Source organism: Notamacropus eugenii, chromosome 2 (assembly GCF_028372415.1).
Source record: "Notamacropus eugenii isolate mMacEug1 chromosome 2, mMacEug1.pri_v2, whole genome shotgun sequence".
NCBI lineage: Eukaryota > Metazoa > Chordata > Mammalia > Diprotodontia > Macropodidae > Notamacropus > Notamacropus eugenii.
The window spans coordinates 424,285,230-424,312,236 of NC_092873.1; the positions used below are offsets into that span (position 1 = coordinate 424,285,230).

Below are 27,007 nucleotides of genomic sequence, written 5' to 3' on the forward strand. Positions count from 1 at the left end.
TCATTTGAAACTCGGCAGACCAAAAGAGGTAATGATGATTAAGGAGCAGTCCATTTTCATAGAGAAAGTTCTGGTTAATTTCATATCCTGTACCTTGAGTTCTCAGGAGAGAAGGTACTTTACCAACCTAATGACTAAATTAAATACAAATACAGATCTAAATTCAAGTCTACCTGGGGTCAGGGAGCTGGGGAACGAGGATTCTGAAACTGCTGGATCTGGCAAGGCAGTCCAATGCTATTTCAGAGTCGAAGCTGCCAGCATCCTTCAAAAGCAAATCTGGCCCAAAGAAAGCAAATAATTAAGCAAGTCATTAGGAAACCTATAAAAGCACAGGATGTGCTGCAACACCCTGCCCTTAACTTCAAAAGGTGACGGATGGGCAGAGATACTTTGTAGCAAAGGAAAAAGCAATAGAATGGAAAATGTGAAGTTACATGATCCACTGGGTCTCAAGGGGGAAGGTGAGGGGGAAGTTCATTACCTAGGAGCAGCTTCAGCTCAGGATAAAGTAGTGGTATCCCCATTTCCTGTTCTTTGCCACCTTGGAAGCCCCAACAGCCTCAAGGTGAAGACCACTGAAGTATGGCCTGAGGACAACCTGATTTCAGAGGTATCTCAGAGGCTAGGGGTAACCTAAGTGGTCCCAAGGGTGATGGCTCACTTAAGACTTAGTGGGTTTAGGCACTATTGAAGGAGACAGTGTGTCTTCCATTATCTCTCAACTCTGCCCCCCATCTATTTAGATGCTTATGACCTCATTCGACAGACACCCCTCACCACCCCCAACTTTCTTCCTAAGCTTAAGAGGAAAATAGAAGAAAGTCAACTAAAACCTTGAAAACAATTTCTCTCCCAGGGCTATTTGTATAAATGACAACTTTGAGGAAAGGATATAGGTTTGATTCTGCCTTCTCTATCATTCTCTCTGTATGACCAACCCCCTTGGACCTCAGTTTCCTCCTCTGTAAAAGTGGGATCTTGGACCAGATGATTTTGGAGGTCCCTTCCAGCTCAAGAGATACAATTCTTCAACGGTGGAACTTCAGGTAATGTGGCATCTGTGTAGGTGTCATAAGATTGATTACACGAGGAGGGGAGGGGAGAAGAAAGGAGGAGTTGTTTACCCTAAGCAAAACCAGACTTCCTGGATCAGTCTTAGGTTCAATCCAATCCATTTAAGTTCCTCTGCTCCAGTTTGCAATGTTTCAGAAGAAAAAAAAACATTTCAAGAGAGACTATTATACAAGACATTCCACATTTTCCTCAATTGATTACCTTTGCCCCCAACAATACTACTCAGAACCCAAGTATTTTATGGGTAGCATGTGGAGTGATTAGCTACACTGAGATGCTTCTAATAGGGAATTAGCTAGGACAAAGTCAGTGTCATTCAAGGGTACACATTCAGGAAGGTAGTCAAGACATGTTTGTTAACTCTTTCCTCTTTTCCCTTTCTATTTTCCCTGTTTGCCAGATTTCTGGCTGAAGGGGAAATGACTTTAAAGGTATTTAAGGTTTGAGATGTTTGGGGTTCATGTTTTGCTTTATTGTTCTGGTTTATTTTTGTTAAGTAGTTTTTTCTTTTTAAGAAAAATAAGTTTTATTAGATTTATTTGTCAAAAAGAACACGGATGTGATATAATTTTGATCAGAACAACCCTGAATTGGTATAATTATTTCTAAATATTTAAAAGCTCATTTGGCTTAATGTGTTTTCCAGGATGAGCTGTTAAGTCATTAGGGGCTGATGTGGTGGCCTTTTATTAGGCAGCACCTAATGTCTATGTGGGGTGCGGGGCTCCAAATGTGAACTCCCCATTAACACACAGGTAATGAATAGTAGTCAGTCAATGATGGTACCAGATGACTTACTTTAACTTCTCAGCAAAGAAATTCTATTTGACTGATGCTAAGATACTTAAGGAAAAAAACATGATTACTCACCCACAACATAGGATCCTCAAGGGCTTTAAATATGAATAAAAATTCAACACATTTTTGTTAAATGCTTACTGTGGGGGTAATGCATTGTTTTAGTTGCTGAGGGAAATATATATATATATAAAAAGACTGGGCTTGGTCTCTGTTTTTAAGAATCTTAAAATCTAGTAAAAGAGAGGGATTGGAACTGTGATTTCATGACTGTTGGGAACTTCTGAGTGAAGAAACCTACCAAAACAGAGCAGAACCTTCTCTACAATGTATGGTCTTAAAGAGTGGCCTAGAACAACCAGAGGTAAGTGACAGTCAGGACTTCACAGGAGGTATTTGAACTGAGGTCTTCTTAGTTTTAAGACTGACTCTTTAAGACAAAAGGCCATGTTGCTCCTCAACAGAGGAATATCCATATGCATATATAATATGAACTAGGGTATATAATAGAACCTAGGATATAAGGGCATAGAAGTAAGCACAAGCTTACTGTTATGACAGTTGAGAGTTGTAGGGTAGTATAGTGTAGTGTGGTGTGGTGTGGTGTGGTGTGGTGTGGTGTGATGTGGTATAGTGCAGTGTAGTGAAGACATGCTTGGAAGCAAAAGAGATTTGCAGTCAAATCTTGCTTTAGACACTAATTGTGTGATCATGGTCAAGATTCTCAGTGACATTTTCCTCACCTATTAAATGGGAATAATGGGGTGCTAGAGCCAGCTTAGATAGACTGATAGATAGATTGCTAAATTTTCAGTGTGAGCATTTCCACTTTAGAAATAAGGGAACACTACAAATCAGGGCTTGATTTATTGTTTTGTTGACTGTCTAGAGACTATTATGGAGAAAATGTTAACAAAATAGATTAAACTTTAAAATTTGTCTTGTGTACTTTTGGGGGGCATATTAATAATTTATCAATGTACCCTTGGTCAGATAATTATGCCTGAAGTGATTCAATTAATAAACATTTACTCATGTGCCAGGCACTATGCTAAGTGTTAGGGGTACAAATACAAAAATGAGACACCCAATCAACTCTCCCATTGACCTCACAGGGCCATTGTGAGTACTGAATGCTATAATATATATTTTATTGTTAAGCCATTTCAGTCATGTCTGACTCTTTGTGACCCATTTGGGGTTTTCTTGTCAGAAGTACTGGAGTCATTTGCCATTTTCTTCTCCAGCTCAGTTTACAGACAAGGAAACTGAGGCAAACAGGGTTAAGTGAGTGTCCCACGGGCACATAGCTAGTGAATGTCTGAGGCCAGATTTGAACTCATGGAAGATGAGTCTTCCTGACTTCAGGCCTGGGCACTCTATCCACTGTGCCACCAAACTGCTCCCAATAATACATTATATACATACATATGTATAATATACATACATATATAAGTTTATATAAATGAAGTGCCATATAAATCAGCTTTTATCATTATTACTAATATTCAGAAGAAGTTACTTCCCAGTTATAGAAAAAATTAAATGAAGACAGTGACATTTGAGGTGGTTTTTGAAGAAGGTTAAGATTTTAACAGATGCATGAGGAAAAGGGTGGTATTCAAGGCCTAGGGAATGCTAGTGTAGCCAACAAGACCAAAGCTGGAAATTGCAGAATGTGTTACAGTAATGATAAATCCAGGTTGTTCATTGGATTTATACAAACATGACATTAGTCAGTCAACAAGTGAGTAAATAAGCATTAATTAAGCACCTACTATATACAGCTAGGTGGTATAGTAGATAGAGCACTGGGCTTGCAGTCAGAAAGACTCATCTTCCTGAGTTCAAATTTGTGTGACCCTAGGCAAGTCACTTAACTCTGTCTCAGTTTCTTCATCTATAAGATGAACTACAGAAGGAAATGGCAAATCCCTCCAGTATCTCTGGCAAAAAAAACAAAAACAAAAACAAAACCCAAACAGGGTCACAAAGAGTTGAATATGACTAGAAAATGACTTAATAACAACATTTTGTGCCAAACACCATATTAAACACTGGGAATATAAAGAGAGGCAAAAGACAGTCCCCACGCTGGTGACAGTCACAATCTAATGGCATTAGGTGATACAGCATGCAGTACGAGCCACAAGGACAATGCTATAAGTGGGGAATTTTGCCCTGGACAGCCAAAATTTAATGCTCAACTCAAGTGGCATCTCTTGCTTTTCCTGATTCCCTTCCCCAGTTGTTCTCCATATTTTTAACTTGTGAGCAGCCTAATTCTGATTTTATTTTTAAACTGAACTGATTTCTTTCCTCTCTGTGCCACCAAGCCGCAGCTAATCTTGTATAGGCACTCCGTGTACCTGAAAGCCCTCTGGGAGACAGAGGCACCCTCAGTAGCTGTAATGGTTGCAAAGAAGCTTTTATTACCTACTAGACTGACTTTCTCTCTGCACATATCACCACCACCTCAATCCTGAAATGCAAACCCAGACTCTGGAGAGCTTTGTTTTGATCCAAGATTGCCTTGCTCGGATACTTGGTCGTACTGGTCTAGATTGCTGTTATCTTGTCATGTCAGTGACATCCTAATGTGGCCCCATCTGCTGAGATTTGAAATGACATTGTCATGAGATCCTCCCAAGACATTAAGTTGTAGCCTAAGGAAAAAAGAAATCAATCATGCTCTTAAGGAAAATATATACCTAGATGTAAATTACATACACACAGATGCAGAGACACACCTGCAAGTATACACATTCATTGTTTTGGGGTTGATTTTTTCAAAATCTCTTCTCTGGGTCTTGTTCAGGGTTCTTCCTTGAGAAATTCACTAGGATTTATTTTCCTTTGGATTTTTTTATAAGATTCTGATTAAACATACTGAATACTTTTACTCCTGAAAAATTTTACTCTCCAAAGGGGAAAAAAACTCAAAATCAGCAGTTTTAGAAAAATAAATTATCTTAAATTACTTTTGGAACTGCAGAATACCCAGGGGAATGTGTCATTTTATGGTTCATAATTCAATACTAGAGAGAGACTGTGAGAGTGCATAAAGAATTGCCCTCTGAGTAAGGAAGCTATGTCAGGAAGAACTGGGTTCCAGTCCTAGCTGTGACACATTCTAGTTGTGTGAAACTGGGCAAGGCTAAAGACTTTCAGTGCCCCAGGCAACTCACCAAGATTACAGCTTATAAAATAGGTTCAGCACTGCCTCAGTGGAGGGAGTCTTCTCACTTGGTGTTCCCTGTACTAATAAAATCACAGTTCTCACCCCAGCCCTTTTTCCCCAAATTTCAATACCACCTAGCTATGATTTGATAAATACCTATTATACACCTACTGAGTACCCTGCTAAGCAGTGAAGGAGAACAAAGTTTAGCTAAGATATGACTCCACCCTCACAGAGCTTATATTAAGGCATATAAGATATTGAACAACAACTATCCAAAAAAAGGCACAATGCTTCCCCCTATAATAATTGCTTTAAAGTGGTGCATGCAAAGTATCTGGATCATGGATCATGTTCATAACTTGTGTGGTGCCTTGATCATGGTCACCATTTATGCCAGGTAGGGCAAATCTCTAAAGATCATTAGTTTAACAGGAAGGAGGCAGGATTCCAGGCAATTTGCTTGGTTCCTTTCTTTGATGTCACAGACAGGGAGGAGTCCTGGCAAAACCAACTAGGGAGTGCAAGCATGGGATATGGAAGTTTCCAGGAAAGAACAGGAAGATGGGGAAATACTTGTCTGCCAGAACTATGCTCTTGAAAGTGAACCTTAGAGGTCTCAGGATCCTTTTGGACTATCTACTTGTCAGATATGTTCTAAAGGGAATGCTGGTTAGGAAAAGGGATGAGCTGACCTAGATTGTTTGTTTCTCCATTCAGTGTAGGTTCTTAAGCAAAGATCACAGGCCAGTTGTGACCATTTGATAATATGTCAAGTATATTGTTAAAACGTTTCTTGGTCAGATATGAATTGAATTAGGTGGGCTCTGAGTTCTTTTCTGCCTCTTAGAGTCTATGATTATCTTATCTGTTACTTTCAATCAGTTGATGAATCAATATTTTAGGCAGAGATTGTGAAAGAAGGTCTAGACTTTGAGCTTAGCCCCAGAGCTCATGGATGAATGAATAAGTAATTATGAAGTTTGTATTATGTGCCCAACATTGTGCTGAATACTAAGTCTACAAATATAAGTAAGCAATGAGTAAAAGTTAACCAAAAAGCAAATTTGGGTCCGAAGTAGAGGAAAGATTGCTTAATAATTAGAACTATCCAGAAGTGGAATGGGTTACCTCAGTAGCTACCAGGATCCACCTCACTGGAGATCTTTAAGCAAAAACTGGATGACCACATGTCTGGTATGTTGAGGGATTTCTTGTTAAGTAACAGATTGGACTAGGTGGCCTCCAGCTCCCAGAGTCTACGATTTGGTTTGATCACCCCATGTAAGCAGACTCCAGGATGAGGAACTTTATAGAGGATGAGAAGGCACGGTCCCTGCCTGTGAGGATTTCGTAATATACTTGGGGAGATATTATGTTCACCTGAAAAGACTCAATATCTCCTTGGAAACCTAAACAACTAGAAGGCAATGAGTAAACATTTATTGAATGGAATATTGGTTTGTTACACTATAAATGAACAAGCCCATCCCTCTGCCTCCAAGTCAAAAAATCAACCATGTCATCAATTATCAGGTACTTATTCTCCGTAAGTCACAGTAAAAGGCACCGTAGAGGCAACATAGCACACAACGGACAGAGAACAGGAAAGAAAGCCCTCCTGGGTCTCTACACTGGCATATGCCTCAAAGTTATCAGGCATTGAAGCATTGCCCCATTTGCCACTGGAATTCAAAGGGAGGTTTGGGGGATGTTTCTGTTTTTAGTTTTTGGTGGGACCTCTCATAGATCCAGGCATGAGAATGAGAAAAAGTAATGTTCTCAGTTCTTAATGAAGGAGTGAAGTTTTGGCTAATCAAAGGAGGATTAAAGTGGTCCAAATTGATATCCTCACTCAGGGAGACCTGAGTTCAAATTTTCCGACCCTGGCCAAGTCACTTAAATTTTTAGAGCTTCAGTTTTCCTCCAACAGACTTTTAACTCTGAGAACAAGAACTGGTTGTTTTAATTTTTTTTCCCCCTTTCTTTATATCCCCAGCACTTAGAACAGTGGCTTGTACATAGTAGGAACTTGTTGACTTAATTTACAAAATGAGAAGGCTGGACTCAATGGTCTTTAAGGTCCTTTCCAATGCTGTAGCGATGATCTTCTGACTTGGGGAGACATTAACAGCTATGGCTTCACATATGCCAGCCTGTCCAATACCACTGGGCCTCCCAAACCTGTTCCTGCTTGGACTTCCACACAGGTGTCCCTCTAATTATTTTTGCCCAACTTTACTAGAAAAAGGGCAGAGAAGTGAAGGTTTGATATCAAATCTGGTAGGAGAAAAAAAAGAAAAAAACACCCACTGTGCTCATCAGGACAGTCCTCTCATTATTGTTTGTTACTTTCCTATGGGGGGGATAATTGCATTTTGTTTTATGTCTGTGTGTGGTGGTTTCTTTCTTTCTTTAAAAAAAATAGAAGTACCAGGCTTTAAGCGAATTAGAATACTTAATATGGGTTTTGAACTTCTGCCAGGAGCCCGCTCCAAAGCTAGTTCTTCCTATTTACATTGTTGCATTTATCCATTTCTAAACATTAAAAGATCCATCCATCAGATTCTGGGTAAATCCAGCATACAGATAATTTGTTTAAAATTTTTTTGAAAAAGCTCCCTTTCAAAATGTTCTGTGGTTTTTCTAATCTTGTCGCTTTTCTAATTTCCTAATCATATAACCTTGAAGTCGAAAGACACAGCCTGTGATAATCTGTGTACACTGTCTTCGTTATTATCACAGGCATTTCTGGAGAAAAAAAAATAGTACCAAAAGACCTAGACATCCACACACCCACAAAACCCCCCTTGCACATTCAAAGCTGACTTTAAAGCCATACTTTAGTCACAGTTCAATCAGATCCACATTAGTCCGACCCATCAGACAGAAAAGCGTTCACAAGCATAAGGGGGGTATTGACTTTAAAAATTTACTGGCGAGGCGTTCAGAGCCTGCAGGAATGTCAAAACTCCAACCTGCATTTTGATGTTTTCGCCTCTGGTTAGTCTTGACTGACATGCTTGGAGCACTTTGGTTTGTGCTCTGGCATCTATTAACTGTCCTTGACTCAATGTTACCCAGACTTCTCTGGCCAGCGCCTAATGGTTACAGTGGACTGGGTGCCCGCAAGGTGCAAGGAAAGCATATGCCCCGTTGGAAGGGATCACATTGGCTAGTCTCAGCTTCATTAAGGGGGGAAGTGTTTGATCCCAAATTAATGAGAACCTGTTAATTATTATTCTGATAATTGGGCCTCATGTGGGAGCATGGCAGTCAAGAGGTGTTTTAAAGAGGAAGCAAGTTTGGAAAAGGAGAAAGAAATGTCAAGGTTGAGGTGTCTTTGAGGAGAGTTTGTTTATATGCAGAGCTATTCCACCTAAGTAGGGATGTGGTAAGAGATGGAGGAGAGTGAAGGGGACCAGGGAAAGCTCAAGTCTATATTTACTTCAGCTATCGTATATTACAAAATTGTTACCTTAGGGAAAACCATTCTGAAAAGGCTCACCAATCTCATGACTGAACCTGTAATTCTGCACGAGGAGGTTGAGAATTGGCTTCTCTTGGAGGAAAGAGGCGTGCTGGGGACAGTTGGGGGCTCCATGGCAACTCCCAACTGGAAAACAGATTCCTTGTGTTATCTAGGGAGGGGTGGTAATCCTGAAGCCTGACTGAGTTTAACAATTTGTTTTGTTTCATCTGTCAATGGGGCTAGGAGCAATTAGAGGGTGACATGGAAGGGCTTTTACCTTTCCCCATCCATATTCTCATCAACATAGTTGCCATTAACTTCACGTAGATTGTCTATCTCATTTGACCCTCACAACAACTCTGTGATATAGCTACTATAGGTATTATTATCATAATTTAGCTTGATTCAGTGGAAAAAGCATGAGTTCCAAAATCAGAGGATCTGTATTCAAGTGCTGACTTTAATACTCACTTTAGGCAAGTCACTTGGCCGTTCTGTGCCTCAGTCTCTTCACATTTAAAATGAGGGGATTATGTTCAGTAGCTTCTAAGGTCCCTTCCAGCTCTAGATTTCCATCTGATGTATCAGGAAACTCAGACTCAGAGCTATTAAGTGATTTACCCTTGCAGCCAGGACCTGCCAATGACAGGAGGTCATTGGGCCAGAAGACAAGTTCATAGAAATTGTGCGTGTGTGTGTGTGTGTGTGTGTGTGTGTATCTTTGAGGTATGTCTGGTGGGAGAGAAATTGCTTTTTCAGGGAAGAGAGAGACTGTCATCAAAAACACAGGACTCATTTGCCTATTGTTTGTAGGAGCTTTGGAATCGCTTCAAAATCAGACTAGATTTTGCTAGAACACAGCATACCACAGTATGAAATTCATTAGGTGGTAGGTTCATCTTGGAAGATGAACTTGAGTTGTGTTCTATTCTGGGGCTAAAAGCATGGTCTAGGACATAAATCCAGGTTGGAAGTTGTCACTTGACTTGTCCACTTATTTGCTCTGTGACCCCAAGCAAGTCACCTAATCTCATCTAGTCTCAATTTCACTATCTACAAAAGGAAGTGTGTATATACAATATATCATTCAGGCAGTTTGGTCTAGTGGAAAGTGTGCTTGATTTGTAGTCAGAGAACCCTGGTTCAAGTCTCTCTGCCACTTGTATGAACTTGACAAGTTATTCAACCTCTTTGGGCCTCAGTTTCCTCATCTGCAAAATGAGATAGTTGGATCAGAGAACCTCTAATGAATGCCCTTTTCCATCTTTGATCTTACTCCTCTTACTCCTAATTCAATGTACTTCCTCTAAGACTATACATATCCCATATGTGAAGAATATTCATAAATATGAAAAATTTATGTGAAATCATGCAAAGTGAAAACAGTAGAATTAGAGAGCTTTTATAGCATGAGAATGTAAAATCACAAGATTCTAAAAACGTTGGGTAAGTTGATGAAGGGTTGCCATTAGTATATTTAGGTATAGTATTTATTTTAAAGTTTCCTAAGTATTTCCAAAGCACTAGATCATAACGTCCTTGACTACTCTATAAAGTACCTATGATGTGTTTGAAAAATGAATGAACAAACTTCTTGGCAAATTACAGACTTAGGTAGTTTGATTTCAATTTGACTTATTTTGAGCCCATACTATTCATCATCAGTCTGTCCCCTTTCTGATAATTCACATCTTCTTGTGAAATTCTTTTTTTTAAGATTATCAGATGGTCAGTCTAATGGCACAAAGAACCTAATAATAACTTGAATTCAAATAGGGTTTATACTAAGTTGAGGAGTTATGTTACACAGTGAATAAGGAGCTAAGATCATCTTGGGCTCTGACACATACTGGCTTTGTGACAAAGACCTCTCAATGATTTAGGAAGTGAACTCTCTAAAACTACACACTGCAAAAAAGGTACCTATATGCATCAGCCAAAGGATTTTTTTTTTAATTTAGGGGATCCCTACAACAACTGTGAAGACAGACAACAGTAGAAACCCTGATTTCAAGGAACTCACATTCTACTCAAGGGAAAATTGCATGTGCAAAGATAAATAGGTACAAAGTAATTTCAGCAGGGGAGAACACTAAAGAATGAGAAGGATACTAAGGAAAGGTCTTGTGCAAGAGATGCCACTCAGAGAAAGAGGAAAAGAGGAAAGGAGAGACAGAGACAGACAGAAAGAGAGAGACAGAAGAAGAGAGAGAAAAGAGAGAAGAGAGAGTGAGAGAGAGGAGAGAGAGAGAGAGAGAGAGAGAGAGAGAGAGAGAGAGAGAGAGAGAGAGAGAGAGAGAGAAACATTCTGAGCAGTCGACATGACATCCTGTACAATACAAATGCAGGAGACTATGGAGAACAGCAGGTAGGTTAGATTGGCTGGAACGTAACACTTTATCAATAATGTGAAATCACACTGAAAAGATATATTGAAGCTAGATTGCGAAGGGCTTTAAATACCAAATAGAAGAGTCTATCTCTGCTGAAGGTGAATAGTCTATGGAAAGTGGGATGAATCCTACTTCTACATCCTCAGAGGGGGTGATTATACTCAGAAGATCTCTAGTTCCTTTTTAACAAAGAGAACCCATGAATTTACCAAACACTTTTATGAATCTCTTTGGATTTGAGCAAGGGTAAAATGTTCTGTACTGTTTTGCTACATTCTATCTAAAATATTTCCTTTTACTAGCTCTATCAAGACTCCCTTCAAAGTCTGGGCGAGTATGGTCCTGAATTTCTAAATTAAGTGAACAAATCATTCTTGTGATCCATATCCTTCATGATTTTATAGACTTCAGCCATGTCTCTCCCAACCCTCATTTGTCCAGTCTGAAGAGATCTAAACTTTCAATATGTCATCACATAGGCACTCCTATATTTTTTCTCCAAATTTGTTTATTTATTTTCAATGATCAATAATCACTCTCATAAGTTTTAAATTTTATTCCCCTCTATTCCCCTTCCCTCCCTAAGATGTCATGCAATCCTGTATGGGCTCTACTCATACATTCTTATTAAATACATTTTCATATTAATCATGATGCACATAAAAATTAAAGTGAATGGGAGAAAGCATGAGAAAAATTAAACAAAACCAAACATAATAAAAGAGAAAATAGTCTGCTTCATTCTGAGTTCTGACTCCATAGTTCTTTCCATCCAAATACCATGTCGATGGTATTTTGCATTATGGTCCTTTGAAATATTTTTTTAGGTCCTTGCACTGCTGAGAAGGGCTAAGTCTATCAAAAACAGTCCTTGTACACAGTGGCTGTTACTGCGTATACTGTTCTCCTGGTTCTGCTCACTTCACTCAGCATCAGTTAATATGTCTATCCAAGTAATTCCGAAGTCTGCCTGTTTGGCATTTCTTATAGCACAATAGTATTCCATTACATTCATATACTACAGCTTGTTCAACCATTCTCCAGTTGAAGGGAATTCCCTCAATTTCCAGTTCTTGGCCACAAGAAGAGCTGTTAAAAATATTTTTGTACACATGGGTCCTTTTCCTCTTTTATGATCTCTTTGGGCTATAGCCCTAGGAACAGTATTGCTGGGTCAAAGGGTATGCACATTTTGGGCATAATTCCAAATTGCTCTCCAGAATGGCTGGATCAGCTCATAGTTCCACCAACAATGATTTAGTGTTCCAACTCTCCCACATCTTCTCCAACATTTATCATTTTCCTGTTTTGTCATGTTAGCCAATCTGATAGGTGTGATGTGGTACCTCAGAGTTTTGATTTGCATCTCTCTAATCAATAGTGATTTAGAACATTTTTTCATATGTCTATAGATAATTTTAATTTCTTCCTCTGAAAACTGCCTTTCATTTCCTTTGACCATTTATCAATTGGGGAATATTTTGTATTCTTGTAAATTTGACTCAGTTCTTTATATCTTTTAGAAATGGGATCTTTATCACAGATACTAGTTGTAAAAAATCTTTCCCAGTTTTCTGCCTCCCTCCTAATCTTGGTTGCATTGGCTTCTAGAATAAGAACTCACTGTTTGACAAAAACTGCTGGGAAGACTAGAAAATAGGATGGCAGAAATCGGCATAGACCAACATCTGACACCATATAACAGAATAAAGTCCAAATGGGTACATGATCTAGGTATAAAGGTTGATACTACAAACAATTAGGTGAGCAAGGAATAGTTTATTCATCAGATTTATGGAGAATGGAGGAATTTATGACCAAACTAAAGATAGAGAACATTATGAAATGCAAAATGGATTACTTTGATAAATTAAATTGAAAAAATTTTTGTACAAAGCTCCCCCCAATTAAAAAAATATTAAACCTATAGGTGTATTATTGGCATGTGTCCCTATTTTGCCCTCTCTACCCACTTCCTTATAATCAGGATAGTTCTAGTTCCCATCTTCTGAAAGTTTCTAAGCTAAATTAGACACAGTATTGTGCAACTGAAAACATTCTGGGTTTGTAATTTGCCTAGGTCTAAATACTGGCTCTTCCATTTAATGCCTGTGTGACCTTGAGGAATTCTTTAATCTTTGGGGCCCTAAGTTTCTATCTCAAGGGGACTGGACAAGATGAGGGTTAAGGTAATTTTGTGTTCAAAGTCAATAATGATGAGTGATCAGTCAACCTACAAATATTTGTTGTTGTTGTTATGTCTGACTCATCAAGTCTTTACTTGGGGTTTTCTTGGCAGAGACACTGGAGTAGTTTGCCATTTCCTTCTCCACCTCATTTTACAGATGAGGAAACTGAGGCAAACAGCATCAAGTGACTTGCCTAGGGTCATACAGCTAATAAGCATCTGAGGCTAGATTTGAACTCAGGTCTTCTTGACTCCAGGCCCAGTGCTCTATCCACTGTACCACTATTTACCAGGCACTGCCCTAGGCTCTGAGGTTGCAAATATAATCAATGAAACACTCTCTACTCACAAACACATTACATTCCAACAGAGGTAACAGCATCATCATGGCCAGAATTTATATAGTGTTTTAAGGTTTACAAAGCACTTTGCACGTATTAACTCGTTTGATCCTCACAATAGTTCTGTGATGTAGGTGCTATTATTATTATCATGTTCATTTTACAATGAGGAAACCAAGGCAGACAATAGTTAAGTAACTTGCCCAGGGTCACACACCTAGAAAGTGTCCCAGGCAGGGCTTGAACTCAGGGCTTCCTGACTGTAGGTCCAGCACCTTACCCACTTCATCACTAGAACATGGGTAAAAAAAGATCGTAAGTCATTCAGTCAATAAAGATCTATTAAGTGCCTACTATGTATCAAGCTCAGTGCTGAGCCCTGAGAATATAAAGAAAGACAAAAGACAGTCCTAGCTCTTAAGGAGTTCACAGTCCAAAGGGGGAGACAACAAGCTGACAACTATGTGAAAAAAAAATAAATTGGAAATAATTAGAAAGAACATTGGCCCTAGATCGGATGGACCTGGATTCACATTCCATCAATACAGGGAAGGCATTAGTATTAAGGGAATCAGGAAAGGCTTCCTTAGAAGGTGGAATTTCAGTTGGTTGGTTGTTGTCCTTCATTCTCAAAGAGGACAAAAGGGGCATCAAATAGGTTGAAGTCAAGGTACTCTGTGTCTGACTCTGGCTGACCAGACCCATAGGAGCTTGGAAGGCTCTTGGAAAGTTGGACACAAATAATCCATGTGAACATCAGGGGGAAGATTCTCTAAATTTTCATGTCTCCAGTTTCTTTTGAGTTCCTTCAATTCTGATTTCCTCATACAGCATAGCACCTTCTCTGATGAGGGCATGCCATGCTGGGCAATCCTGTGCCAGTGTCTCCCAAGTCATACAATCAATTCCAAAGTCCTTCAGAGAGACCTTGAGAGTATCCTTATATTGCTTCTTCTGACCACCATGCCAGTGCTTGCTTTGTGTGAGTTTTCTGTAAAATAGTCATTTAGGCAAATGTACATTTGGCATTTGAACAATGTAGCCAGCCCGTCAGAGTTGTGCTCTCTGTTATAAAGTTTGAATGCTTGGCAGTTTAGTTTAATTAGCAGGTGGGATTTTATGAGGGACTTGAAAGAAGCTGGAAGTCAGGAGACAAAGATGAGGATGGAGAGCATTCCAGGCACGGGAAACAGGCAATGAAAATGTTTGGATTCATGGTGATGGGATATGTTGTACAAAGACCAACAAGGAGGCCACTGTCACTGGATCAGAAGGTATGTGACAGGGTCAGAGTGGATGGGAGGGGAAGAAGTGTAAGAAGGCTAGAAAGGTCAAAAGGGGGCAGGTTATGAAGAGCTTTGAATGCCAGATAGAGATTTTATACTTGACCCCGGAGGTGATAGGGAACCACTGTAGTATACAGGATAGGTGGACAGATGGTGTGACATGGTCAGACTTGTGCTTTAGGAAGATAACTTTGAAAACTGAAACCAGCCTGAAAACTATTCTAAAATGTCTCCTTGATGTGAGTACTACTAAATCCTAGAGCTGCCCAAGTCTAAATGAGAAAACTTCTAGCAGCTCCCCATTTTCTTAAGGTTCTCATGAAATTGCACAAAAGTTCTATCCATTGCCTCAAACAATGCCTGTTGCATATTGAGGACCCAAAGACCGATTCTCTCTTGCTGGCTTAATCTTGGGAGGCCTGGAAGCTTATTTGTAAATAAGCATCATCAGATTGCAGGCACTGGGGAAGAAAGAGAGACAGAGAGAGAGAGAGAGACAGAGAGACAGAGAGACAGAGAGAGACAGAGACAGAGACACAGAGACAGAGAGACACAGAAACAGAGACAGAGACAGACAGAGACAGAGAGAGAGACAGACAGAAACAGAGAGAGAGAGAGAGAGAGAGAGAGAGAGAGAGAGAGAGAGAGAGAGAGAGAGAGAGAGAGAGAGAGAGACACGGAGGGAGAGAGGGAGGGAGCAAGGAAAGAAGGAAGAATTTCAGGCAAGGCAATACTGATAATCCAAGGCATAAAATTAGGTGCTAGGAATACAATAGTAAAAGGAAAAATAGTCAGGAGTTGACAATCTACTGGACAACTCATCCTTCTCCTATACACTACTAAGTAGTTCAAGATTAAAATACGGCACTCTTTTACATGCCCTGTCTTCTCTACTACCTATGACCACTACTTTTACTACCCTCTGCTCTGGCTGCTACAAGGCCATACCTACTTTGGATGAAGAAGTTAGTCCTACTTCAAGCTCTTTCACAGATAGGTGTATACTGGAGACAGCTCAAACCAGCCTGATTGTCCTAATTGTCAGCTTTTCATTGTGAGCATTTAGACCTCAGAAGTCAGCAGCAGGATTTGATTTATTGCTTCATTGATTGTCTGGATTTAAGAAAGTATTAATAACACAGATTAAACTGAAAAGTGTGCCACATATCCTCACCTCTCCAGCTAGGTTGTTAAATATTTATCAGTGTACCCTCTGATGCTAGTAACTTTCAGAAAAGTCATGATCATAAATGAGGAGTAAAAACCAAATTTAGAAAATACTGTGAGTAAAAGTTATGGATCTGATTCAGATATTTTCAATTTAGTAGCATCAGCAGTCACAGGTAGCCAAAGGTAACTTGATATAGTGAATAGGAGCAGGAATACCTGAGTTCTACACCTAAGCCTATACTATACCTCAGACTTATACAGACAATGTGGCCCTGGACAAGTCACTTAACCTCTCAAGGCTCCAAGCTACTCTCTAAAACTGTCAGTTTTGGAGAAGGTGCTGACCTGATTGAGCAAGAGTTTCCTCACCTGGAAGCTGCCTATTCTGATGAGATCACAGGTCCAGAGCTGCCCTATTGTTATCATCCTAGAGCATTTGTGAAAAACCTATTTATTGTGTTGGTCTGTGCTGGACAGAGCACTATGTAAATGAAACATTTTTGATCTATGCTACTGAGAAGCACCTACTTTAGTTTCATTTTTAGTTTATTTTCCAGTGGTGAGCCCATGTATTTACACATCACCCTGAGGCACTCTTATGTTGTATTTTCTAAACACATCACCTTTGTCTTTCTTTTAAAGATACTTCTAACCAAGACTCCCATTCTCTGGCTTGACCCAAACAGTAACTAAGAATGTTGCTAAAGGGTCCTAAAGAATGGTTTGGGTAAAGATAGATAGTACAGCTTGGTTTGGTATTTCCCAATTTAAAATATTTTAAAAATTAAAATATTTCAATTCTCCAACTTCCTTGGCAGGTTTTGGGAACCAGAGGGAAGAAGCAAGGTGGGGGAGACAGGGTAAAGAGGGTGCAGAAAAAACACAGAAAGGAGGATAAAGGAAAGTCATTTTTTTTAAGTTGACAGGTGTTTTAAGATATAGGAAGTAAACAATGAGAAGTAAGAAATAAGGAGTAAAAATTGTTAGTAAAAGTTTTACAGACCAGTACAAATTATCTAAGCATGGCTGTTACCATTCTGTAGGTTAATGGTGAAGAAATGCTGCTAAATGTCTAGAAGCAGAGGTGTGGAACCTGTAGCCTCAAGGCCTTTAAAGGGCACTTGAAGACCTAGAAGGTCGCATGTGGCCTTGAGGGTACAGGTTCCATACCCCTGCTGTAGAGAACTGGATTGAGAATCCCTCCTTACAGGTGTAGGGGTATAGGAGTACCTGGTGGAGTGGAAGGAGACCAGGCTCTGGCTACCACCTCTACTATTTTATGACCTTAGACAAGGTATTTCACCCCTTTGGGCCTCAGCTTCCTCATCTTTAAAATGAGAAGACTGGACAGGATGACCTCTAAGGTGTCTTTTAGCTGTCACTCCCATGAATCTCTGATCTTGCCCTAACTTCCACCCAGCTGTTGTTTCATATAATCTCAGTAGTCAGGATCCCAATTCTAGAAGCTACATATTTTCCCAAACAACTGACTTCTTGGTAAAAAAAAAAAAAAAAAAGCAGTTTTCTTCTGACATTAAAAGAATACAACTTTCACTGCATAATCACAATTGGTTTGGGTAACATAGTATGGTGGAAAGAGAACTGAACCTGGAGTCAATAGACCTGAGTTCATAACCTACCTCTGAAGCTACTGACTGTGTAATTTTGGCCAGTCTCATAGCTTTGCTAGGTCTCAAGTTTCCACCTTCATAAAATAGGAAAGTTGAACTCAACAGCATCTGGGGTGACCTTTTCAGTTCAAAGTTAATGATATTATGACTGTATCTAATATTTACGATTGTCCAAAAATTTCTAGAGGGGAATGCTAAATTCTCCTTTTGCAAGGCCATGCAGACAACATTACACAAAATAACATGAATGCATCCAAAGCATATCATGCAGACATCTTCCATTTTCCTTGTCCCCATTCTGGCATGAATAAGTGAAATTCCTCCCTTCCCCCAAATTATCAGCAGAGTTCCATGATGTATTAACACCTTATCTTTTTTTAAGGGAATCAGTTTTGTTTTTTGCTACATCATTGTTGCTTTTCTAAACTGCCATGATTTTGGGAACATATCTTGTCGAGATTAGGAAAAGCAGAGAAGATATAATTGGTTATATGCTTGTGTAGTGACACATTTACTAGTCAAGATAGATCACCTGAGCCATACCTGATAAATCCTGCAGTGTTCAAACTCTCTTCCTAATAATGACAGTTGGACTATGCATCCCCTTGGGTTACTTTGTAAGTTTTATGAAACAACCCTGGCTCACTTTTCTGGAATTCGGTGACTATTTGTTCCTTGGTTTTTATTTCTCTCTTTTTTCCCACTAAGTGCTTGTTATTTGAAAAACAAAATAAAATGACTAGCAAACATGAGGTAGTGGCTATACAAACAAATTAGTTTGCAAAAGAAGAAAAAAACATGAATTTAATCAAATAATTTGGGTTTAGAACATGAGCTTCTGATTCAGGATGTGGTCGCAGTGGAACCATATCCTCAAAGCAAGCTGGATAAATCTCCATGGTCTTGGCCTATTGCTGTTCTTTCTGCTACCCTATTCCTACCCCTTTATCTTCAAACAATAGGTTAGCCTGAAAAAGAAGGATTTTTTGAATTTCCTTCTGCTTTTTGCAGAAATAGGGGGCCTAAGAGAGTGGAATATTTCATATACTGTCAAGTAGAGTTGATACATTGGTTGGTTTTGCCAAACTGATTCATTTCTATTTCTTTGAAAAATCTTGGTTACTTAAGAATCACTTTCTGAGTTAGGAGAGGAATTTAAGTGCAAAACAAAACAAAAATGTAAAACAAAAATAAATCCATGAAAATAAGATTTAAACAGAAGAAAACTAGGGAGTTTTGTTTTATAACCCAAGAAATAACTTTTCTTCTTAGAACTGAGTTTGTAGTTGCATCCGTACATGGAAATGAAAATAAAAAAGGTTGGGTACCACAGTAAGTGCTGGGAATGCAAAGAAACAAAAAGAGAAGTCTCCACTCTCCAGGGACTCACAGTCTAATGGGTGAGCCATGCCAAAACACAAGAAAGAAGGGAGGGAGAGCCAGAGACAGAGATGGAGACAGAGACAGAGACAAACACAGAGAGACAGAAAGAGACAGAAAGACAGATAAAGAGGTATATATACATATATATGAATGAAATAAATTGAAGGTAACCAACAGAAGGAAGGCAGTAGCACTGTGTTTTAGAAGATGGAAAAGTCCACATAATTGCCTAAATTCTCCACCTTATTTGTGAAGAAGCAAAAGGTACCATGGTAGGCTGGAGTCAAGAACAGGAATTTCAGGGATAGTTTTTTGAAAGTAGAGGTTTCTTGATATCTGCCAGGTGGCAAATGAGTGACTGGAATTTTGATCTCTAGAGCATTCCATGTGTTCGTCACCATCCTATTTATTTAGTTCAGGAGTTTCCTGTAGTTCCCAACTGGATCAGAGCTACACTGCATGTGGCTGATAAGTATGCCCTGAAAGAGCAGAGGGGTGGGGAGGCAGGAGGGAGGAACAGAATTTAGGAGATTTTGTTTTGGTTTGTTTTGCTACTTTTAAATGTAGAAGTGAAATACATTCTTTAGGGAAAGATAACACTGGTGTGACAGGAAATAGTTCAAGTTCAGCAGAACTTATTAACAGACATAAAAGAAGCCGGCACTTTGATTTCAGGGTAAGTAAGAGACAAGCAATTGCCTCCAACTTTGGCTAGTTTCGTTCCCTAGTGGTAAATTAAAAATGGATCCTGGAGAAGATGTACCACACTTGAGAGCACAGAAATTACTTCTCTTTTGTTAGTTACTTTCCAGCATAGACCAAATCCATTCAATAATTAAACCAATATTTATTGAGAATTTACCTTGTGCCAGGTTTTGTGATAGACAAGAGAGACAAAAAGAAAAAATAAACAGTCCCTGGCCTCAAGGAGCTTATGTTCCAGTGGGCTAATTTAAATGATTTGCTACTCTTGGAAGCCTATTTTTTTCTCTGATATTCAAAAAGGTATTGTGATTTCAACTCTATGGGATTACATGGAATATGAAAATGTGGAAACATCTAACTTAAAAACGTATGCATTTCATTTGTAGGATTAGAATATTTCTAGATAACACCAAAACAACTGCTTTACTCAGTTGATTGGAGATGGGGGGGGGAAGCATCTGATCAATTGATGACTTCTCTGAATTCACTCATTTCAGTCCAATTCATGCATTCTAGTAACTCAGGTATGATTCAAGGTAGAATTGTGAAGAAGTTAAAGCTTATTTTTTGCATTCTACTTTTTTTTTTTTTCAGAACCACATTACCTTCCCACCCCCTTTCATGACATTCCCTTTTCCAACTGACCATCATGTCATCCTGTGGCTTTACAGCTAGGTCCAGGTTAGTGCATATGATGAATCTCTGGAAGAGGTCACATGATTTGAATTCACCTGCATTCCATTATGCTGCAACCAATTACTTTTCTAGACTTCATTTTTCTTCATAAAATGAGGAGGTTAGATTTTTAAGGTAACTCCTAGCATGGATCTATGTTCTTATAGTAAATGAATTCATTTCAAGGTGTTTATATGAAAAACAATACTGAACTTGGAATCAGGATGCCAGAATTGTAGTCTCAACTGTAATAGTTAGCAGTCATGTGACCTACAGAAAGCACCTTAACCTTTCTAGACCTAAGCATCCTTTTCTGTAAAAGGAGAATTATGATACCTGCTCAGCTTCCTGGTATGGGACTATTATGGAGACCAAATGAGATAACTCCTGTGAGAGTGCTTTGTATATTCTAAAAAGATACAAATCAATTAATTCATTATAAAAACATGTCCAGTAGTGACACAGTATTTATTTAAAGGAATTTAGATCTCTAAAATTCTAGAAGAAGGGTGAATGGTAGAATCCCTAAACAGTGGAATGTCCATCTCTCTAACCACTGGATGAAGGTATTTTGGAAGCAAATGAGCCTTTCTTTTAATCACACTGGGGAGGTAACTGGGAATTTGACTTGGTACAGCATCACAGATGCTGGTATGCCTGGGAAAAATCCAGCCCTGGGTCTTAGGATTCACTGGACTGTGGGAGTGTCCTGGGCTCCAGTCTCTTCACTTGGAACTGGCCTGAGGGCTTTCACCTGCCGTTAGTATCTTAACCTTCTCTGATATCTAAACTCCAATCGAACAGCCTACTTGTCTCCCTATGCTGAGTCTAACATCATAGCTTTCTTCTGCTATTGCTGTGTTGTGCTCTTGCACTGCTTATTTTAACTACTAAACCACCAGAGTTTTTTCTATGGTATATTTATAAGGGAAAAGAAAATATAACAATTCAGAAACTAAACACCTGGGTTAGGTCATTAGTAGTAGAAATTTAAAAAAAATCCTGGCTCCCAAGCTAGGAAGTACTTCATTTCTCAATACCTAACTGGATCCTGCATGATTTTCTCTATACTGTAATACAATGCCTGAGAGAGATGTAGTTAGAGCTTAACAAATGCTCATTGACTGAAGGGCCAAGAACAAAATGATATCCTCCCTATGAGAATATGCCTAAACCAATTTTTTGCCCACTTGGGTACAAGGGATGATCCTCATCTACCCACAGCCAACCAAAAAATTTCTTTATTGCATAACGGTTTTGTTGTACAAATACCTTCCCTCCATTTCCTCCCTTTGGCTCCCAATATCACTTGCTAACTAATTTCCTCTTTTCTTTCCTGAGGGAAAAATAAAACAAAATATAAGCTGCGCCAGATATCATTCCCATTACCTTTAATTCAACTGAAAACACAATTCACCCTCTTTGATTAGTCTGGTACAGGAGAAAAATCCCTTGCTCTGAAGTCAAATGATCTAGTTTCAGAAGCTGTCTCTTAGGCTAACTATTTGTGCGACTTTGGTCAAGTCATTTACCCTCTGGGAGCCTCAGTTTTCTCATCTAAAAAAATGAGAAGGCTGAATGAGTTGGCCTCTGAGATTCTTTCCAGTTCAAGATTCAAGATCTTCTGATCCAAGTTCATGAAAATAATACCATTTCTTACAATTCTCTCCAACAAAGGATGCAATAAAGATCATGAAAGGAAGAGCGGTGCAAAGACTACATTTTAGGTCTGGCATCCTTATTCAAAGGATGGGAAATCCAGGCCATGTAGTCACGTTGGATACATGGTGTTAGGTAACTTTCAGTAAAATACAGCTTAAAAAAATTATCTCAACAATCTTTTCCCCCCTTCTTTTCTGGAAGCAGAAAGTACCAGTTCCCTCCTTTATTGTTTTTTTTTTCTTGCATAACCTCACCACATCCCAAAGTTCCGAAAAGAAAATTTTAATTCAAGAACATATAAGCCAAACTCAAAGAGACAGACAAGAAACCTGGGAAATGAGTTTATGCTGATGATCTACAGCTGGAGTATTTTCTTGGGTAAATCAAATGTGAGCTTTTGATTTGATCCCTCTCAATAAGAGCACTGACATCCCTCTTTGGTGGTGAAATGGTGACCCAATACTAGGGAACCAAGGATGGTTGTTTATCTGGGGAGATCAGTTGAGCAGTCTTTGTGATGGTCAAAGCAATCCTGATTTTTGTGTCTAAGGAGTTCCTGAATAATTTTGAGAAAAATGATTGTTTCTTCTTTGCAGAGTAGTCAGAGACCTGGTCTATATAATAAAAGTAGAGGAATAAGATAATTATCTGTACAATACAGAAAACAAAAAACATTCAAGATTATTCCTCTTGATGTATCCAGATTTTTGTTTGTTTGTTTCCTTGAACAAATAGATAATTGTCATTGTGATCCACTTCACTTTTCTAATGTATATCTTGCTGTCAATGTATAGAGTAGTAAGTCATCACTTGGGTTATTCTCACATCTAGGCAAGAATATGCTTAAAGAACTCTGATTCCAAACTCATCAAATGTGGCAAGAATGCTACATTTCAGTTCATATCATCCATGATTCATTCCTCTCCAATTAGTTTTTCATATTTAAACTTTAAAAATTCCAATAATATATGTGTATACATGGTTGCTGTTTTTTTTTTTTACAAAAAGGCAAGTGTCACTCATGACTATAAAGGCATTCTCCTTTACCTTTAGGTTGAGTTTATCTTATCTATCCTTTCAGCTTTGTATGGTAACCATTTGGCCCATGCTCTTGCTATGTGTAATCCAGGGCAACTGGATCAAAGATTTGGGCCCAAGATTCTTTTTAAGCCGTTGATATAACATGTTACGTATTTATATAGCCACTAGTTAGAGGAGGGGGGTGTCTAAGTATCATTAGATTTTGTCACTACTCCTGTCAATCAAATATAGAGCATCTAGTGTTAGAATTCAGATGACATAAATGAAGAAAAGAATGACCAAAATAGTCCGGCTGTTTCTATAAAAGACAATAGCACAGTAGATTTTTTGCTTCAGACATGAAGTCTACATGAAGCAGATGGCTCCCAAGGGGAAGTTTCACTGTTTTTTTTTGTTGTTGTTTGTTTTGTTTTTATTTTCACTTCATTTGGGGATGATTTGTCGACAGGGCCTCAATGGGATCCTAAAAACACTTGAAGATTCCATTTCTCCCCATCCTCAAGGAGGGAGGCAAAGGGAACATTTGCATCTTTATAGCAAATGAGGCGGAGTTGTATGCTGCTTATTTGAAGTCAAAGGACCTGGGTTCAAATCCTATCTCTGCCACTTCCTGTGTAACTTTTGGCAAGTCATTAATCTCTGAATCTCAGTTTCCTTTTCTGTAAAATGAGGAGCTTGGACTATGTGAACCCCAAATCCTTTCTAGATAAATATACTCTCCTATAATCTATGAAGAGAACAATTTAAATTCAATGTGAGAAAAGTATTAAAAACCAACCTAAGCTTAAGTCCATCTTCATTTGTTTTGTTTTTAACCAGAACTGTAATTTCTTGGATGCAGGAGAACTCCCTCAATGCTGATTGGTAGCTACTCTGCAACATACTATTTTAGAAAGTTTCCTAGGGTCCTAAGAACTTCAGTCAGTCAAGCAATCAAACAAGTATTTTTTAAAGCATTTATTAGGTACCAAGCATGGCGATAGCCTCTCTAAGAAGTAAAAAGGGGGCAAAAGCATAGTTCTTGCCTTCAAGTAGTTCATGTTCTAATGGGGGAGGCAACCTGTCAACAACTATTTACATTAGAGATATATACTGTGTGAACTGGAATCTCAGAGAGAAGAAGAAGGTACTAGAAGGAAAAAGTACTAGCAGTTGGGGAGAACATTTTCTTAAAGAAAGTGGAATTTAAACTGAATCTTGAAAGATTCCAGGAGGTGAGGGTGAGGACAGAGAGCATTCTAGGTATGAGGAAGTGACTTGCCCAAGGTTGTGTGACCAATGTGTCAAACTCAAGACCTGAACTCAGGTCTTCTGGCTCAGAAGCTTCTGTCCACTACTTCATGTCATGTCACATACATTTATTAATCCTAAATCACTGGCTTACATCTCTTTAGTTTTTTAAAGTTTACCAGGGACAATTTTCACAATAACCCTATGAGACAGGAAATACATAGCCTAGCACTTGAAAGAGCCTAGGACATAGTAGGTGTTTGATAAATGCTTGCTGATTAAGGAAATTATTGTAAGGATTATGTCACTTGGGACAGCCATCATTTAGAGATTATTCATGTAACATATAATACATGTAATATATATGTATTATATATCTATGTGATATATATGATTTCATATATATACATCATTTATAAGGAGATAAGGTAGTGGCATAGGAATTAGATGGGAAAAGAGAAGGCCACAGATTGCTAGTTAGGTAGGAGTCTATTCTCTATCCATCACACCATGTCTCACCTCTACAACCAACTAGAAAGTGACCAGTCAATCAACAATTCAGCCCCATTGATGCAATTTCAGCCCAATGGCTGAACTGAAGTGGGACTAACTTGACTCTATGCATCTTGTATAAATACTCTTGACACCTTTGCATCTAAAGGATATCAGAAGATTTGGTTTTGGGGTTTGGAGGTTAGCTTGGGCTTGGTTAGAGAGAGCAAGAGCCAGCAACCCCTCTGGAAACAAGCTGAAAACAAATACCGGAGTTGGCAAGAATCCCCCATGATTTGCTTGTCAGCCTCAAGTGGGTGTCCAAGGTATTAGAAAGTCGGTGAAAGTGAACTGGTAATTAGCTGAGAGGCTTCCCAAGTGAGGGTCATTCATTGTGAGCACTTCATAGAATAGCAAAGCCTTCTGGTGGTCTGAAGTTGGCTTTCCCTAACTCCACCCCCCTTAGTCCCAAGAACAAAAAGGGAAATTCTCAAGGAAAGTCTAAAATGGAATTCAAAAAGAACAATAGAACTGGGTTTGATTTGTTTAATTCTGATATCAAGGTCACTAGAAAGTACTACAGCTTTTATTTGTGTGGTGGGCTTTTTTTTTTTTTTGGCAACATCTTTCTTTTCATTTGATGGTCCTGTCATCCCCAGAACTGTATATGTTACTGATCCTGCCTGTATTCAAAGCTGTTATTAAGTGGAGTCTTTCAGATTTTAGAGAAATGATAATGGCTCCAAAGATGACAGAAAGTGGCAGCTGGTGACAAAAACCCCTTGATAAGACGACAACAGTAAATCAAACTACCGCCACTTTTCCGTTTCATGTTTGTTAATACCACCTCGGCTTTTGAAGTTTAAAGTAAGGTTCAAAAAAGCCAGGTGCTGAATCATAATATTAAAGCAAGGAAGGAGCTCCATGAAAGAGAGGAGATCTGAGAGGGGAAAGCAACAAACACAGCTTTCAACTGCCTTTTGTCGGCCTTTCTGCAGATGTCACCAGTTGTTATCCCCAGCAGAGGTTTCGGGCTTGTAGCAGTGCCTCTGGCTGATTCCAGCTCAGCGTTTCAAGTGTCAATCAAAAAGGAAGGACGCAGCTTAGGTCCTGGTCATTGTCCTGTGAAAAGAGCCAAGCATTTAACATTGATTTAGCTCCCTCAATATACAAAGATAGAGCCAGCTTTGTGCAGCAAAAAAGGGCCTTTGGCAAGGTTGCTTGTAGAGCAATTCCATGGCATCCAATGCTCCTTGGTTTAGCTGTCATACTGTGGTGTCTGGAGCCCTCTGAAAAGTTATTCAGGACTGAGTGAGCAAATTAAAAAGAAATCGCATGCTCTCGGAAAGAGTGGCGCCTGGCTGGGGGTGGGGGTGGGAGAGAGAAGCTTTGAGCTTAACGCAGTCTTATTAAATGATTTTAATTTCTTTTTTTTTTTAAGTTATCAGACACCATTGAAATGGTGTTTTAAACAAGCAAGGCAGGAGGCTGGAGGACACCCTTAGCCCCTGGCCTTCCTCTTTGAGTTATGGACAGCTTAACCCAGAATATTTCCTCCTTGGTCAACTATGTTCCAGGCAATTTGCTTCCAATGTTGGAAGAAAACCCAGAGTGAATTCTTTTAGTGCCCTACCCTTTCTTCATGCTTAATTCTTACTCATGGGTATGTGGACACACACAAATCAATCTGACTGAGACCAGAAAAACAAAATTTCAAAATCAAGGAGTTGAATTCTGCCATAGAGTCATTTAGGTTCGAACATTCTCCTCTTCCCACCTACATATGATGTCCAGTGACTGGTTTTGATGAAATTTTCACTTTTCCATTCAACACACATTTTAAATACTATATACAAGCCCAACGCTAAGGACTGGGGACAAAAAGGCAAAAATGAAAAAGCAAGTTCTTAAGAACTTCTGTTCTACTGGGACAATGCAACAAGCACTTAAGTAAATGAATACAGAATGATTTGAGGAATTAACAAGTGCTAGCAACTAGAAGAGGTGTGGGGTTGGGAAAGACCTCAGGAAGAAGGTGGCGTCTGAGCTACGCTTATGGAGTTGAACTTTGCAACCACTTGTGGCTCTGTGTAGACACAATTATCTACTGGGGGATGTCAAGCCACTACTTTTCATTATTTCTCTCTAGACTAGCAGGTAAATCCTTCCTTTTTTGTACCCTTCCTTACCAGAGAGGCTCAGGTTCCTCGTTGGACTTTCTATCCTTACTTACGCCAGATGTTAGGACTGGGCTCTGCAAGAAAACTCATAGTTTCAAGAAT

At 39.1% G+C, this 27,007-nt stretch overlaps 1 pseudogene; it reads left to right on the plus strand.

Annotated features, from left to right (window-relative positions):
* Positions 1-370: 370 nt before the first annotated feature.
* LOC140529304 (serine/threonine/tyrosine-interacting protein pseudogene) overlaps positions 371-27,007 on the plus strand; it is a 65,689-nt pseudogene continuing 39,052 nt past the window's right edge.